The sequence below is a fragment of the Oculina patagonica genome, chromosome 7 (assembly GCF_052425735.1).
Source record: "Oculina patagonica isolate OP01 chromosome 7, crgOcupat, whole genome shotgun sequence".
NCBI classification, from domain to species: domain Eukaryota; kingdom Metazoa; phylum Cnidaria; class Anthozoa; order Scleractinia; family Oculinidae; genus Oculina; species Oculina patagonica.
Window position 1 is genome coordinate 23996395 of NC_135764.1, and position 13339 is coordinate 24009733.

General features: G+C 36.2%; 2 pseudogenes across 1 annotated transcript; both read right to left on the reverse strand.

Annotated features, from left to right (window-relative positions):
- Nucleotides 1-3859: 3859 nt before the first annotated feature.
- Nucleotides 3860-6747, reverse strand: LOC144659305 (uncharacterized; annotated as a pseudogene). Its single transcript, XR_013571880.1, has 4 exons — nt 6724-6747; nt 6403-6622; nt 4965-5074; nt 3860-4077 (listed from the first exon to the last, which is right to left on the reverse strand). The product of XR_013571880.1 is annotated as an uncharacterized LOC144659305 (transcript).
- Nucleotides 6748-10459: 3712 nt separating this feature from the next.
- Nucleotides 10460-13339, reverse strand: LOC144659306 (uncharacterized; annotated as a pseudogene).

The following is a 13339-nucleotide window of genomic DNA, read 5'->3' on the forward strand; positions in this document are numbered from 1 at the left end:
GATTCGAAGTTTCCTAGTTTTGTCACGTTTATTTTACATGAATTAAAGTACAAAAAAGCGATAAAGTTTAATGAACTATGGCTAGGCGTAAAATGTGGAAGTACTGACTCAGAAGAGGTTTTTGAAACGCCGAGAATTAAAGCTGACGAAGGTAGGAACTTTTGCATGATCATTTTAAGACATTTTACACTGATTCATATTAAAAAGTAACTTGTCTTTTTTCGATAATGGAATGTAAAGGCGTGTTTATCGTTCATAGCAACGGAAAACTGAGTGGGGTCAATAGCCACTTAGGTTTAAGACCATACCATTTTATTTTAGAAACAGTAGCCTTGAGAAAAAAAGTTTTCAAAGACCTCTATGTCAAAGTTATAAGCGCCTCTAGAAACATCTTGCAAAACTACGAGTGCTAAATAACAGCTACTAAGTTTCAATTTTAGAAGCATAAATTGGAATTGCAATATCCAAACGCTAAGTAAGAATAAAATATTCGTTGAACGTGACTAAGCTTTCCATATGGGCCGATATTTTGCCACACTGTCACTGTTTATACCATTATACCATAAAAAATGGTTTTTCGCTCAGACTCGTTTCGTGTTTCTTGCCTTTTACAAGATCTATACATTGCCTTTATGACTGCAGACATGTGGGTGGTTTACGTTTCTCTGCTACGCAAGAAGGGAATGGCACCAATATTGCATTAAACTGAACCAAATAGCTTAGTCATCACTCATTGATTTAATAAAATTGCATTTTTGAAAGTTTTTTTTTTGATCAGAGAATCGTGTATAAATCAAGTAAATTCCATTGTACAGAAATGAGTTGTGAAAAGGTAAGCGGCCATATATTTAGAAAATATTGTTAATTTAAGGGCCTCTATAAATGAGAGAAATCGTAATCGACGTCTTTTCACTGACAACAAAAAATTTCTTAGGATACCTTAGCAACTGGGGTAAATAAACGACATGCAGTGCATGCAGAAGCGATGACGCTTCTCAACGGGGTCTGAAATAGTTTTCAGGAAATTTGTCAAAAAAAATGGAAGTAATAAAGTAGCTGACATCTTTTGTATTGAATGATTGTTCAACAAAAGTTGTGTTATCTTGTCCGTGACATCTGATATAAGCCTGATATACGATAAACGTTTGACCAAGGTCAAACCCTGTTTGTTTTCACGGGCCAACTGTAGAAGATGTCTGTTAACTGAATGTAATAGAACTTTTCAAATATAATTGTCTCTTTCATTTATATTGTGTATTAGTCCTTTCTAACTTTTCAGGGATTTTTGCTTTGTGTTCTTCGCGGCGATTTCTTGTTGTGCTTAACTTGATCTCTGTTCGCGTCTTGTTAGTTCCCACTGAGTTCTATATTGTATTTTTAATATGTAGTTTTTAGATCTTTTTCTATTATATTTTCAATATGTAGTTTGAAAATGTTTATAATATGTATTTCATTTATTCTTAGGTTTTAAATTGTCAAATACTTTTATCATGAGCCTCTGGCGCGCGGGAGATTGGGAGACCACTCTCAGTGTATTTGACACTAAATAAATTACCGTTACCTTTTACCTTTACCTTTATTCGGTCGATCTAAACAGAAACACAGACAACACCGCCTGATGGCACAAGAGTTGACGCCATGACGTCATCGCAAAAAAAATGACAGTTTGATCATTTTGGTGAAAGATGACAACTCGAGCATATAATCGGTGACAACGAAAATAGATGTATGTAGACGATTGCCATGATATGTCGAGCCAATTCCAGTGATTCAAAAGCATTTCTGATAATGATGCTCGCCGGCGTTGAAAGTGCAGTTGTCGATGATATTAAGTTATAGATAAACAAACTAAGTTTTCCTTTTGGAAAGGAAAGTTGTAAGTTTTCTGAGTTGACTTTATTTTTGCAAAATTGTTTTCAGCAACGCAATTCTCACACGAAAACTTTCGTCGTTGACCCATATACATTATCCGACAGCTACCGTGCTTCCTTCATCTGTAGGCGCTCTACACTTCTTAATTACAATATTATTCATCTTTTTTTATAATGAAGTCATTTGCACGTTGGTCATAGAGCAGTTTACAGTCTTGTTCGCTCATATCGTTTTTCTTTCAGGGGCACCCAACGGAATATTTCGTTAAAAGTATCTGTTCGGAAGACGATTTGAGATCTAGAATTTTCGGAACATTCATTGTAAATTTTTTTGCTTGCCTGTCTTTCCTAGGATTTTCGAATATCTAAAAAATGGTATAATTATTCATTTTTAACGGATTTTTACTCTAAAAAGGTCACCTAGAATTTTCGGGAGCCCTTCTCTGCCTGGAATTTTTTCGAAAAGGTAAGTTTTGATCCCTATAACTTTCGGATCACTAGACTTTCAGCTAGGAAATCCGAACAGATAAAAAAATTTTAGGGGATAAAAATATGCCTGTATCTACCGTTTAAATATTAAAATACGTTCAATGGTGCTATCTTTAAGTGGTTTTGAGCTATATTCTCGATGGGTGCCCCTGTTCTTTCATCGGTCTGAGCGGGATCACGTAGCTAGCAAGTTTCATATTTTAAGTTCAAACATGGCTGATCATTGTCACTGAATTCTTGTGAACTTGTAATTTAATCTTCTCAGATCGATAGCGACTGCTTTTATCTATGGAGGTGTGATTGCGTAGTAAAAACAATGGCAACCTTTTATCACTTTGGCTGAAAGAGGACAACTCGAAGACAATTTGAAAAGAACTCGAAAAATAGGACTACGACTAAAGAACTCGAATTTTGTCCCGCCTCAAAAGAGCAAATGTACTATGCCTCTTGAGAAAGGTGGAACCGACACGGGAAGAGAAGTAGAGGCTGCCCAAGGAAGACCAGGAACAGCTGGAAGAAAAACGTCGACGACAAGGTGAGCAAGGCGGAATAAACCTTAAGACAGATCGAGACTGTGTTAGCCCGAACCAGATCGAAATGGCGGGCGGTTTCCAAAGACCTATGCTCCAAGTGGAGTGAAAGAAAACAAGTGAAGTCTTTTTAGAAGACGATTGAAAAAGAAAATCTGTCTTGACTGTTCGCTGTAAACTGAAAAAAATTTGCTTGAACTTTGTCTCTATTCCGAGAGCCACCTTTTGGGAAAGTGGAAGAGAATAAGCTAAGTCTTTTGGAAAGACGATTGTAAATTGAAAAACCTTTCTTGACTGTTTGATCTTACCAAGACTACTAAAGTTCCTTTCGAGAAAAAAAAATGTGATTGAACATTGTTAGTGTTCCGAGAGCCACCTTACAAGGTATACTGATTTTGGGAGAGACGGCGAAAAAGACGTGCCAAGGACTAACTAAAAGAGAAGACGAAAAAAAAAGACGAAAGAAAACCAAAAAGGATCGCGATATCATTTTGTGGTTGATAAAAAAAGACCAGAGAAGTTTCAGCGGCCGATACTCTATAAAAGTTTGCAAAAGGAAGAACTTGGAGACAAAATTTATCAAGAGTATAATATGAACGTTATGCATTAAAGCAAATTATAAACAAGAAGTAAAGTTGTAGTTGATACAAAGGGTCGCAATACAACTGGCAATGTTTTCCTCGATGTGGAAAACAAACAAATCAAAAACATATACTTGAACTAAGCGGAACTTGAACTTTATTTATCTATTTATTTATTTATTTTATAAATATGGTTACAAGATTGCTTATCCCCCGCTACTGGCAAAAAACAAGTTATCGAGGCAGGGGCAAACAAAATATCAGTGAAACTATTTACTGAGAGCGTACGGTGAGCTTGGTAACAATAAACGTATTATGATTAAATAAATAAATAACCGGAATATAGTATTAGATAGGGTACTTTTTTTGACAAAACCTAAAAAATTGTCTAACCATTTTTGGAAGTCATCTTCGTTTGAGTTTTTTAAGTGAACAACGCCTATCTAGTTTAGTTGTCCTTATAAGGGACAAATTTTCATCACAGTTTCTAGGTACGCACAATTGCATTGTCCCGTTAATATTTTTGTGTCTATATTGATAAAGTTTTCCAACTCTCTCTTCGCCAAACAGGAAACGGTCTTCAGTTGTACTGTTGCAACGATGCTCCTGTAGCAGCAAAGGAAGCAAACAACAATATTACTTCAATAACAATCGAAAACAAAAGCTTTTATTGTTAGGTAACATTGTAACTTGACTAGTCATTATGTTCCCACGAGCAAAACAGACACAAGAGGGGGGGGGGGAGGCCGCGCAAGCGGGGCACAGGGGAGAGCGCCCCCTCCGAGCGCGCGGGGCCGACGGCCCGCCCGCACGGGCGACCGCCGACGGGCCGACCCGACCCCCCGCGGGGGCGCCACTGGGGGCCCCACTTAAGGGAGCTGACTGAGGCTGGGGCAGGGCGTGGTCAGAGCACTTCTCCCCTCCGTTTTGAGTGCTTGTTGATGTCTAGCTTGAGAGTAGGAGAGGTGCAGATGGTCGAGTGTCTGCCAGCTGCTAGCTACGGTTCATGTTTCTCTCGCCCTGCTCGTCCCGCCAGCCTCAGCTCTACAAATGTCTACATGTTCTGTGCGGCTGCTGCTGTCTCAGCCGTAGTGCTCTGTGTTGTCTATGCGTGCTTCTTAGTCATCAGCTATGCTTTGTACACCTTGCCGGTTGTGCGTGCTGCCTCACTGGAGAGGGTTGTGGGTGGGTGCTCTTGGAGCAGGTCTGACCCTGGCCTTTGCAGGGGCGTGTGTTGCTCGCTCACTAGAGTGAGTGCTGGAGTGTCTTGAGCTTTGGTGAAGATCTGGGATCTTACCTACTCTTTGTTGTCACTTACTTTTTTTTTTTTGTTTATATAAATTTGCTGTTACCTATTAATATGACAAAAAATGACTAATGACTAACTGTCTTACAATTTTGAAATGAGTGTATTTGCACATAAATGACCTTCGGCCGACTGCACATGATTATGGTCTACTAGAGATTGTTGTTTTGTTGTTTATGTAACTCACCTCAAAAGTGACATTCGTCCCATTGATGACCTTCAGTGCATACTTGGCACCGTCCCGATCGTCAGTGAATTGAATGCACTTTCTTCCTCTGATTTCGACAAACGAAAATCCTGTAAACAAAATACATTCAGGAATTGTCACGGTTGAAGTTCTTTGTCAAGTGGGCAAACACATCAGCGATTATGGATATTTATAATATTGGCATAGGAATCATTGATTCATTTTAAACTTGTTCATTTAAAAATAATTTATTCAATCAACCTTTGTTCGCTCTTAAGATTTCGGACAATGAAACTCATTGCAAGAAAAATAGCAAACAAAGTTCCCTGCGTCCAAAACTCCAAAATCGTTGTTCCAAGAGAAAAATAGTTAGTGGAATAGCAAAAGAGGCAATATACCAGCTAGCGGTCGGAAAAGTATTCTTCCCGTTTCACATTTTTTAACATTTCCGTTGAATGTTATACAGTTACTGATTCATTCAAGCCCAATATGGCAAAATACTTAAGTGGACACTTCAATATTGGAAGAGGCCTAAATTCAAGGGCAATATTAAAAGTGGAGACTTCAAGAGGTCAATTCTTTGCCTTATTGAACGAGGGCATATATTATGGATGTTTTACTGTATTGAAGAAATAAACTTTGAATCAATCAAAGCAATAGAGGAATGAATGTAAGAACCTTCCACATGTCGTAAGGTGTCAATGTGTTTATACCACGAGTATATTATGATAATAACTCTTTTCCTATATAATAATTATATCTGCTTTGTTCCGCTCGGTGAATACCGTTAAAGCTCAGAGATCAGACGTGGTTTGTTTTTGAAATTTTTTGATACAAAGACGCACTGGACGAGTATATATTCACCAGTACTCATCATAAGTAGTCGGTATACTTTTCAAAAAATAAATTTGCGTCAGCAATGCGCGTAAGAGATCGCAAAAGTTGACGTAGCTTGCCGTCTAATATATGTTACCGTATTTATGTTGCAAAATCATGATTAGGCAGACACGTGACCCTTATGCAGGCATTTGATTGAATGATTTATTGTGAGGGTATAATTATATATGACGAAACGTCAGCTATCCTTTCTCAGTGATAGCTACTTTTATTATGTTGCAACTTTTAAAGTCATGTCATAATAAGGTAAACATTCGCGTAATTTATGATAATTACTAGGAATGCTATACGAATATCTAAGAAGAGTTCGAATATCGTTGAAAATGATTTTCATCTGCTTCTACTATTGTATTTCTAATATCTTTGGCTCCTTTTTCGTCGTTACCATGTTTACGCTTTTCTTGCTTCTACTCCGTCTCCGTTCTTTTTATGACGATAGTCATTATCTAAGCACTATAACCTTCTTGCTTCTTGATTGCAAACCGAAACCTACCACTTTGGATAGCACACTTGTAAAAACAACTCATTCCATTTTACTTACTCGTTCTAGGGTCTCTGGTAGATGAGCCATTGGATTTAGCTTTACACTGCCGCCTCCCAGCTGGAGAAATTTTGCACTGGTTGGTGTCAGTCCTTATAAGACTACCTCCAATGCAGGGTTTGTTGTGTCTGAATTGTGAGCGGAGGCTCCATAGCTTGGGATTTGACTTACGCCAGCTTGATCCTACTTCCACACAAGCCAGCAAATACGCTATGACAATCTGCAGAGGGCAAAAGAATAGGAATTAAAAAACCTTTTAAAATTTGAGGTGAAGAAAATGTGTGTAATTACACCAAAGATAACTGCAGTAGTTACACGTACTTGCAAAATACTTGATAAATCCATTCTGGCCACTGCTGTCTCAATTTGCAAAAAAAGTTATTATCTCGGAAGTTTCAGGGCTAGCTGCTTCTTATATATAGATATATTATAGCGTTATGCCATTAGTTTATAGTTTGCACTGACGCACTACGGTCACGTCTGCATGGTACGCGGAACTACCCCACCCCAAACCTGATCTGACAAGGAAAATGCTGGCAATTATTAACCTCCCAAGCCGGTAAGAAAATCATCGAGCGTTGAGTGATTTTCCAACAATAAAAGATGTGAGAGCTTTTTGAATAGTCTGGTTTGTAAAGTCAGCACATGTAAAAATACAAATAAACAAAATGGAATAAAAAAAAAAAGATGCTGTGAGTTAACCATGATTAAATCAACTTCAGAATGCAGATAAGTTGGCAGAAAACTATGTACAAAACTAGATTAAATCATGTTCTTAATATACCCTCTAAATAAAAAAAAACAACAAAGAAACAAACGGGTCATGACAACGCAATGAAAAATATTGAACGACAATATCAGTTTCATCATATTAAAATTACATCATATTGAAATTAATACATCTTTTGACCAAATTTTTTTGCGAGTATTATTACACTTTAAAACTCAGTTTACCAAGTCCAACGTATTTAAGAAGGGAAGGTTTACGAAACTTAAATGAGGGTTTAATAATAAGCTGTCAGTCTTTTGATTGCAAACCGAATTTTTTATTTAGAAATAAAAACTGCGTTCTGTGTGTTTCCATAGAGTTGTGTTAAAACAATACAAAAAACAAACATCCGAAATTACTATTTTAACAAAGTGCTTTAGTTTCACGTATGGGTGATTAAAAGCGTTTTCGTGTGAATGGGAACAAAAGGCTGCAGTGGTCGATTTTAATTCTCGGAGAGTGAATTTCAAAGGAAATGTGCGAATGGCCATGTCACTCAGCTTGTCGGAATAACGATTAAGAGATTGAAATAATATTGTAACTTGTTGGGCTATAGCAACCGTTCGTTTGCCAATAATGGACTGTTTAGTCATGTTTCGGTTCCGCCTACGCCGGACAATTAATTTAAGTAACTGGACACATAGACAAAAGACCATAGCAATTTATTTTACGAACAATAGCTTGCCCTGGAGCAATGTTTTGTGAGTGCAATGGAAGTGCATTTAAACAGGATCGCTTTAAGAATAATGTCATTCGTGTCTAACAATTATTTATGACATGGTTTGGTACTCTCCATTTCTTTAACATGAGACGGTATTAATCTGGCTGCTAAATTTCCTGTTTATGCCTGCACGAGGTATAAAGGCAAGTATTTAGATTTTAATTATTTGTGGGCGGCTTACGTCTGTTTCCCACGCCAAAAAATAACGAGGCCAATATCCCACCAACTTGAATGAAAAAAAACTTACGGCTTTCAAGGCAATGTAAACAAAAGCGCTTACTTAATGCTTCCCTACGAATCGTCCAGAAGTTTGTGTCGCAAGTGCACTAAGCAACTCCGCTGAGAAGACTATAAGATTGATTATTATAAGATTGTAACCCAAGGAACAAGTACTGGGTTTTGTCTTTCGTTGTCATTGACTACATAAACAATGAGGCTTTAACGATCGATCATTTTTGCAATAAAATGTTTTTTATTGCCTTTCCTTTTGGGAAAATCTTAAGAAAGGTCTGTCAAATGATTTGGCGTTCTAATACAACATCAAAAGGGGGATTCGTATGTGGCTGACTGATACGCACAGGTAACTAATCAAACCGTACGGGAAATTATTCACTTAGTCATCAGGGTATTAGAGCTTCAGTTGTGCATTATTCTACGTTACAGTTCGCTACAATAAAATAGAAATATAATGCAACTAAAAGGAACCAAAGAAATATATTTACAGAAAAGCAGGCAAACAAACAGACAATTAATTAAACAACAATCAAACGAAGGTACACGGTAATTTCCTTGTTAATTTACTTACAAAATACTGACTTAAAAAAAGAGGACAGAGTCAATCTGTAATGCAACGAAGAAAAAATCGAAGTTGTTTTAGAATGCTTTCTATAAGTTGTAATTCAATATACAAACAATCAACGAGTTTAAAAAAATTGGATTATCCGGTCTGGAAATCGCTTGTTACTCGTTTTGGTAAAACTTACCTTATGAAGTTATTCAAACTAATGATAAAGAGCTCTTACAAATGTTTTCTTAATCAGTGTGTATCTTGATGCTATTTTGACACAATGTCATCATTCATAATCAATTCGTCATCGATCCAAGGAGCGACATTTTTTATAACGACGTTAACTTATTTTTATAACAACAAGGTCAAATGCATGTAACCAATCGAACAGCATCAGGATCCTTTAATTAGCTCGAGAAGTTTTGCCACAGGTGCAGTGTCAAGAGTTTTGCTAAAATATTTCGAAATCACACCTGTAGCATACCATTGTAGTTTCAGGACAGAATGAAAACAAACTGGTATTGGATTCGCTGTTGAATATAAGGCCGTTTTTGACTGTTTAATTTCCTGTTTATGCCTACACAAGGCATGTTTGCAACTGTTTATAATAATACTTTTGAGTGTCTTACGTCATTCCACCATGCAAAAGAGATACGAAAGTTATATTGCATCAACTTTAACTGAAATAATTTTGTTAAAATGCTGACCAAACGGCTGCCTAAAGCAGCATTAGGTCATCATACCCAAATTGCACTTAACAACAAGAAAAACATGAGGTTTAATTATTTATATCATCCGGCAAATAGTTCATTTCACTTTCATTAAAAGAAAGTCAACTCGGGATCTTCTATCGTTGTTCTTTTTGACGTAAATTATATAAATTACAGGCTTTTTGACATCTAACGAAAAATTCTTAAACTAAAAACAAACCGGTATTGAGAAATGCAAAAATGAACGATATGTATTTGACTTAAAGCGAAGTGAAGATTCTTAGATTTTTGAATTTATTAATTAAATTAAGTGTTGACCAACATTTACATTGTTAGAATTCATATTTTCTGGGCTTTTTGACTGATATTAAGGAGGCTCGATGTAGTTTTTTTTAGCCGAAGGGTGTTTGTTTTGAAAATTAAAATTATCTAGGAAGCCAATGTTCGATTTTTGCCAAAACACACCATAATGATCAAATATGACCAAATTTTAATTTTAACAATTTAAATTTAACAATAATCCTGCGATATTGGGCGGAATATCACCTAAAAATTTGCTGAAGAGGCCGTAGGCCGAGTTGGCTAGAATCAGACAACAAGCATACAATTTTTTGGCAAGGAAGACCAAAAGCGTACCGAAGGGCCAACAGGCTAGAACAAGTACCGAAAAACTAAGTCGAAAAACTCGGTCAGAACTGTGTAATTTTGCGGTTTATCAGCTGAGAATATAGATAAGTGAGTATTATCAGCGGGCGATACTCTTTAAAGTGCAATATGTATGTTTGATATTGAAGCAAACAAAGAAATCTACATTTCTAACTGTTTTATTGTAAACTATTGTAATACAAATTAAAATGAAATATTGCCTTAATGAGGAAAGCAAGCAAATATATAAAAAATCGCAAAAAGCAAAAGTAAACAGTTTTAGCAAGTAAACAACAAAATATTAGTAAAACTGCGAATCGTTTCAGAGGGCGTAAAATTAGTATGGTTGCATTACACTTATTATGACAAACCCATAACCAAAATGAAATGTTGGAAGAATTCGTTTACAAGAATTTACAATTTGCTTAACCGTTTTTGGAAGTTATCTTCGTTTGAGTTTTTTAAACGAACAACGCCTATCTAGTTTGGTTGTACTTATAAGGGACAAGTTTTCATCACAGTTTCTAGGTACGCCCAATTGCATTGTCCCGCTTATATCTATGTGTTTAAATTGATAAAGTCTTCCAACTCTTTCTTGGTCAAACAGGAAACTGTCTTCAGTTGTACTGTCGCAACGATGCTCCTGTAGAAGCAAAGGAAACAACAACAATATTTTTATATTGAATAACAATCGAAAACAGAGGCTTTATCATTAGGCAAGACGTTTACTTTACATTTCAGAAAGCTATTGACATTAAAAAATAACTTCCTTTGCAAGAGTTTTAAATGTGTTGCAGTTTTAAATTAAGTGGCGATTTTCGCATTAATGATGTTCAGCCGACTGGTCGATGTAAGATTACTGATCACTTGTTTTTGTAACTCACCTCAAAAGTGGCATTTGTCCCATTGATAACCTTTAGGGCATACTTGGTACCGTCTCTGTCGTCAGTAAATTGAATGCACTTTCTTCCTCGTATTTTAACAAACGAAAACCCTGTAAACACAATACATTCAGGAATTGTCACGATTGAGTGCATGTTGATGGATGGCAAAACACTTCATAAAACTAGGCAGGTGCAACTGAGAATCCACATAAAATATTGCACCAGAGCTAACTTTACGTAAATGACTCATATGTGAAAATGGAGGAGAAGAATAACGGGCTCGTACCTCAATAAAAAAAAAAAATGATTTATGTAAAAAAAGGGCCTCTGAACCTTTCTATTTTTTTTCATCAGTGGAATAATAGCCTATGGATGACAGGAAGAGATTTTGCCAACAATTGGGAATATATATTCCTCAAAGCGGGTCTACGCGGAACGGTACCTTTGCTCCTGTTCTAAGTGAAAAACTTGCACTTGTTGATTTATCCAACCCCAACATGCCAAGACGTTTAGGTCGAGACTTCAATATTGGAAAAGACCGAATACCCTCTTTTATATATATATAAGAACGTACTAATTTTTCGGCTGAGCCTCAACGTTCTTAACTTTCTCGAAGATGTTCTTATTTTTTTAAATTTTTAAAACAGTGGTATTACAGTAAATTTCGGATTTCCTTACCTAAATGTACATGTTTACGTCAACAATGAGTGATGACAATGTTGGTTACTGATCAGGATTTGAATGAAGAACAGATGTTTGTCACTTACAACAAATAGGAAAATACAATTTGTTCTTAACCAAATTTCAGCCTTGGGCAAGTTCTTAGGATATTCTTAAATTTTGGCCTTTTTTCACCCTCGACGTTGTTATCAAAAAGGTTCTCATAAAAAAGAGTGTATCATAGCTATTATCACATTACTCTCTTTGCGCTCTGAGTGTGAATGAACCGAAAAGTACTATTCAAACTTATAAAATTAGGACATTAATCTATATTTTTTAAAGATTTTTCTATACAGCCACTTACTACACGCCGAGTACAGTTACTAGTACTCAGTACAAGTACTCAGTGCTTATTCTACGTGAACAGGTCATGCCCGAATAGTTCAATTCGAAGCAGTTCACGTGAAAAGGTCAACTTAAACTGTTCTATGGGTTTCCGTTTGATTTGTTACCCTCCCACATTGCAAAAATTAGAGAGACAAGTAACCGTAATGCCGGTTTTTGATTGGATGACTACTTAAAAGGATAGAATTATGAAGACTCTAGATTTTCCTAAGTTCTTTTGTAATTGCGATTTCACTGTCTGAGAGTTTATCCGCAGATTGGTTACTACTTTCAAAGGAACCTTTAAACTGTTGTATAGAAGCTATACCCATACATTTTATGTTAATTTATGGCTACTTCTAAAGCTTAAGAATTTCTTTACAAGACTGCAAAATGTAAAATAATGCCAAAACTGTTCCATAGGTTTCTGTTTTATTTAATTTGTTGTCCTCCCACATTGCAAATATTAGGCAGACAAGTAACCGTAATGCCGGTTTTTAATTGGACGGCTAGTTAAAAGGGTAAAATTATGAAGACTCTAGATTTTCCTTGTCAAAAAATAAGAAAAGGTCTTTCGTTATTGCGATTTTTAATGTCTGAGAGTTTATCCGCAGATAGCTCACTATTGTTTAGGCTATAAATACATATTCTATGTTAAAATTACGGCTATTTCTAAAGCTCAAGGATTCCTTTACAAGAGTTTAAAGTATGAGTTAATAACAAAAATTATTAAGCTGTATACGAGTGTCAATAAAAAAGCAATTTCCCACGCAGTCAGTACACTAATTTTCGTGCCTGAATTTATTGCATACAACATTACAATACAAACTTTATTTATCCACGATTCCACCTTCTCTAAAGCTAATTTCTGTTATCTTTTTCTTTTTTTCTCTATTGTCACTCTTCGCAATTCTGTTATTTATTTTCTGTGTAGGTATTCCGTGAAACTCATAAATCATTCTTAACAGCAAAGCGTGAAGCAAAGCAAGGGTAACATTTTTTCACTTACTCGCTGTAGGATCTCTGGTAGACGAGCCATTACATTTAACTTTGCACTGCCGCCTCCCAGCTGGAGATACTTTACACTGATTGATTTCAATTCTTACAAGACTACCTCCAATGCAGGGTTTGTTGTGTCTGAATTGTGAGCGGAGGCTCCAGAGCTTAGGAGGGGTCTGACGCCAACTTGATCCGACTTCTACACAAGCCAGCAAACACGCGATAACAATCTTATATTGAAAAAGGGAAAAAGTTAAAAAATAAATCATTAGAAAACTGAAATATGTTGAAGAAAATAAGAATAACCACTTAAAACAAGTTCCAATGTCATATTTACACGACTGATTTACGTACTTGCAAAAAACCTGATAAATCCAT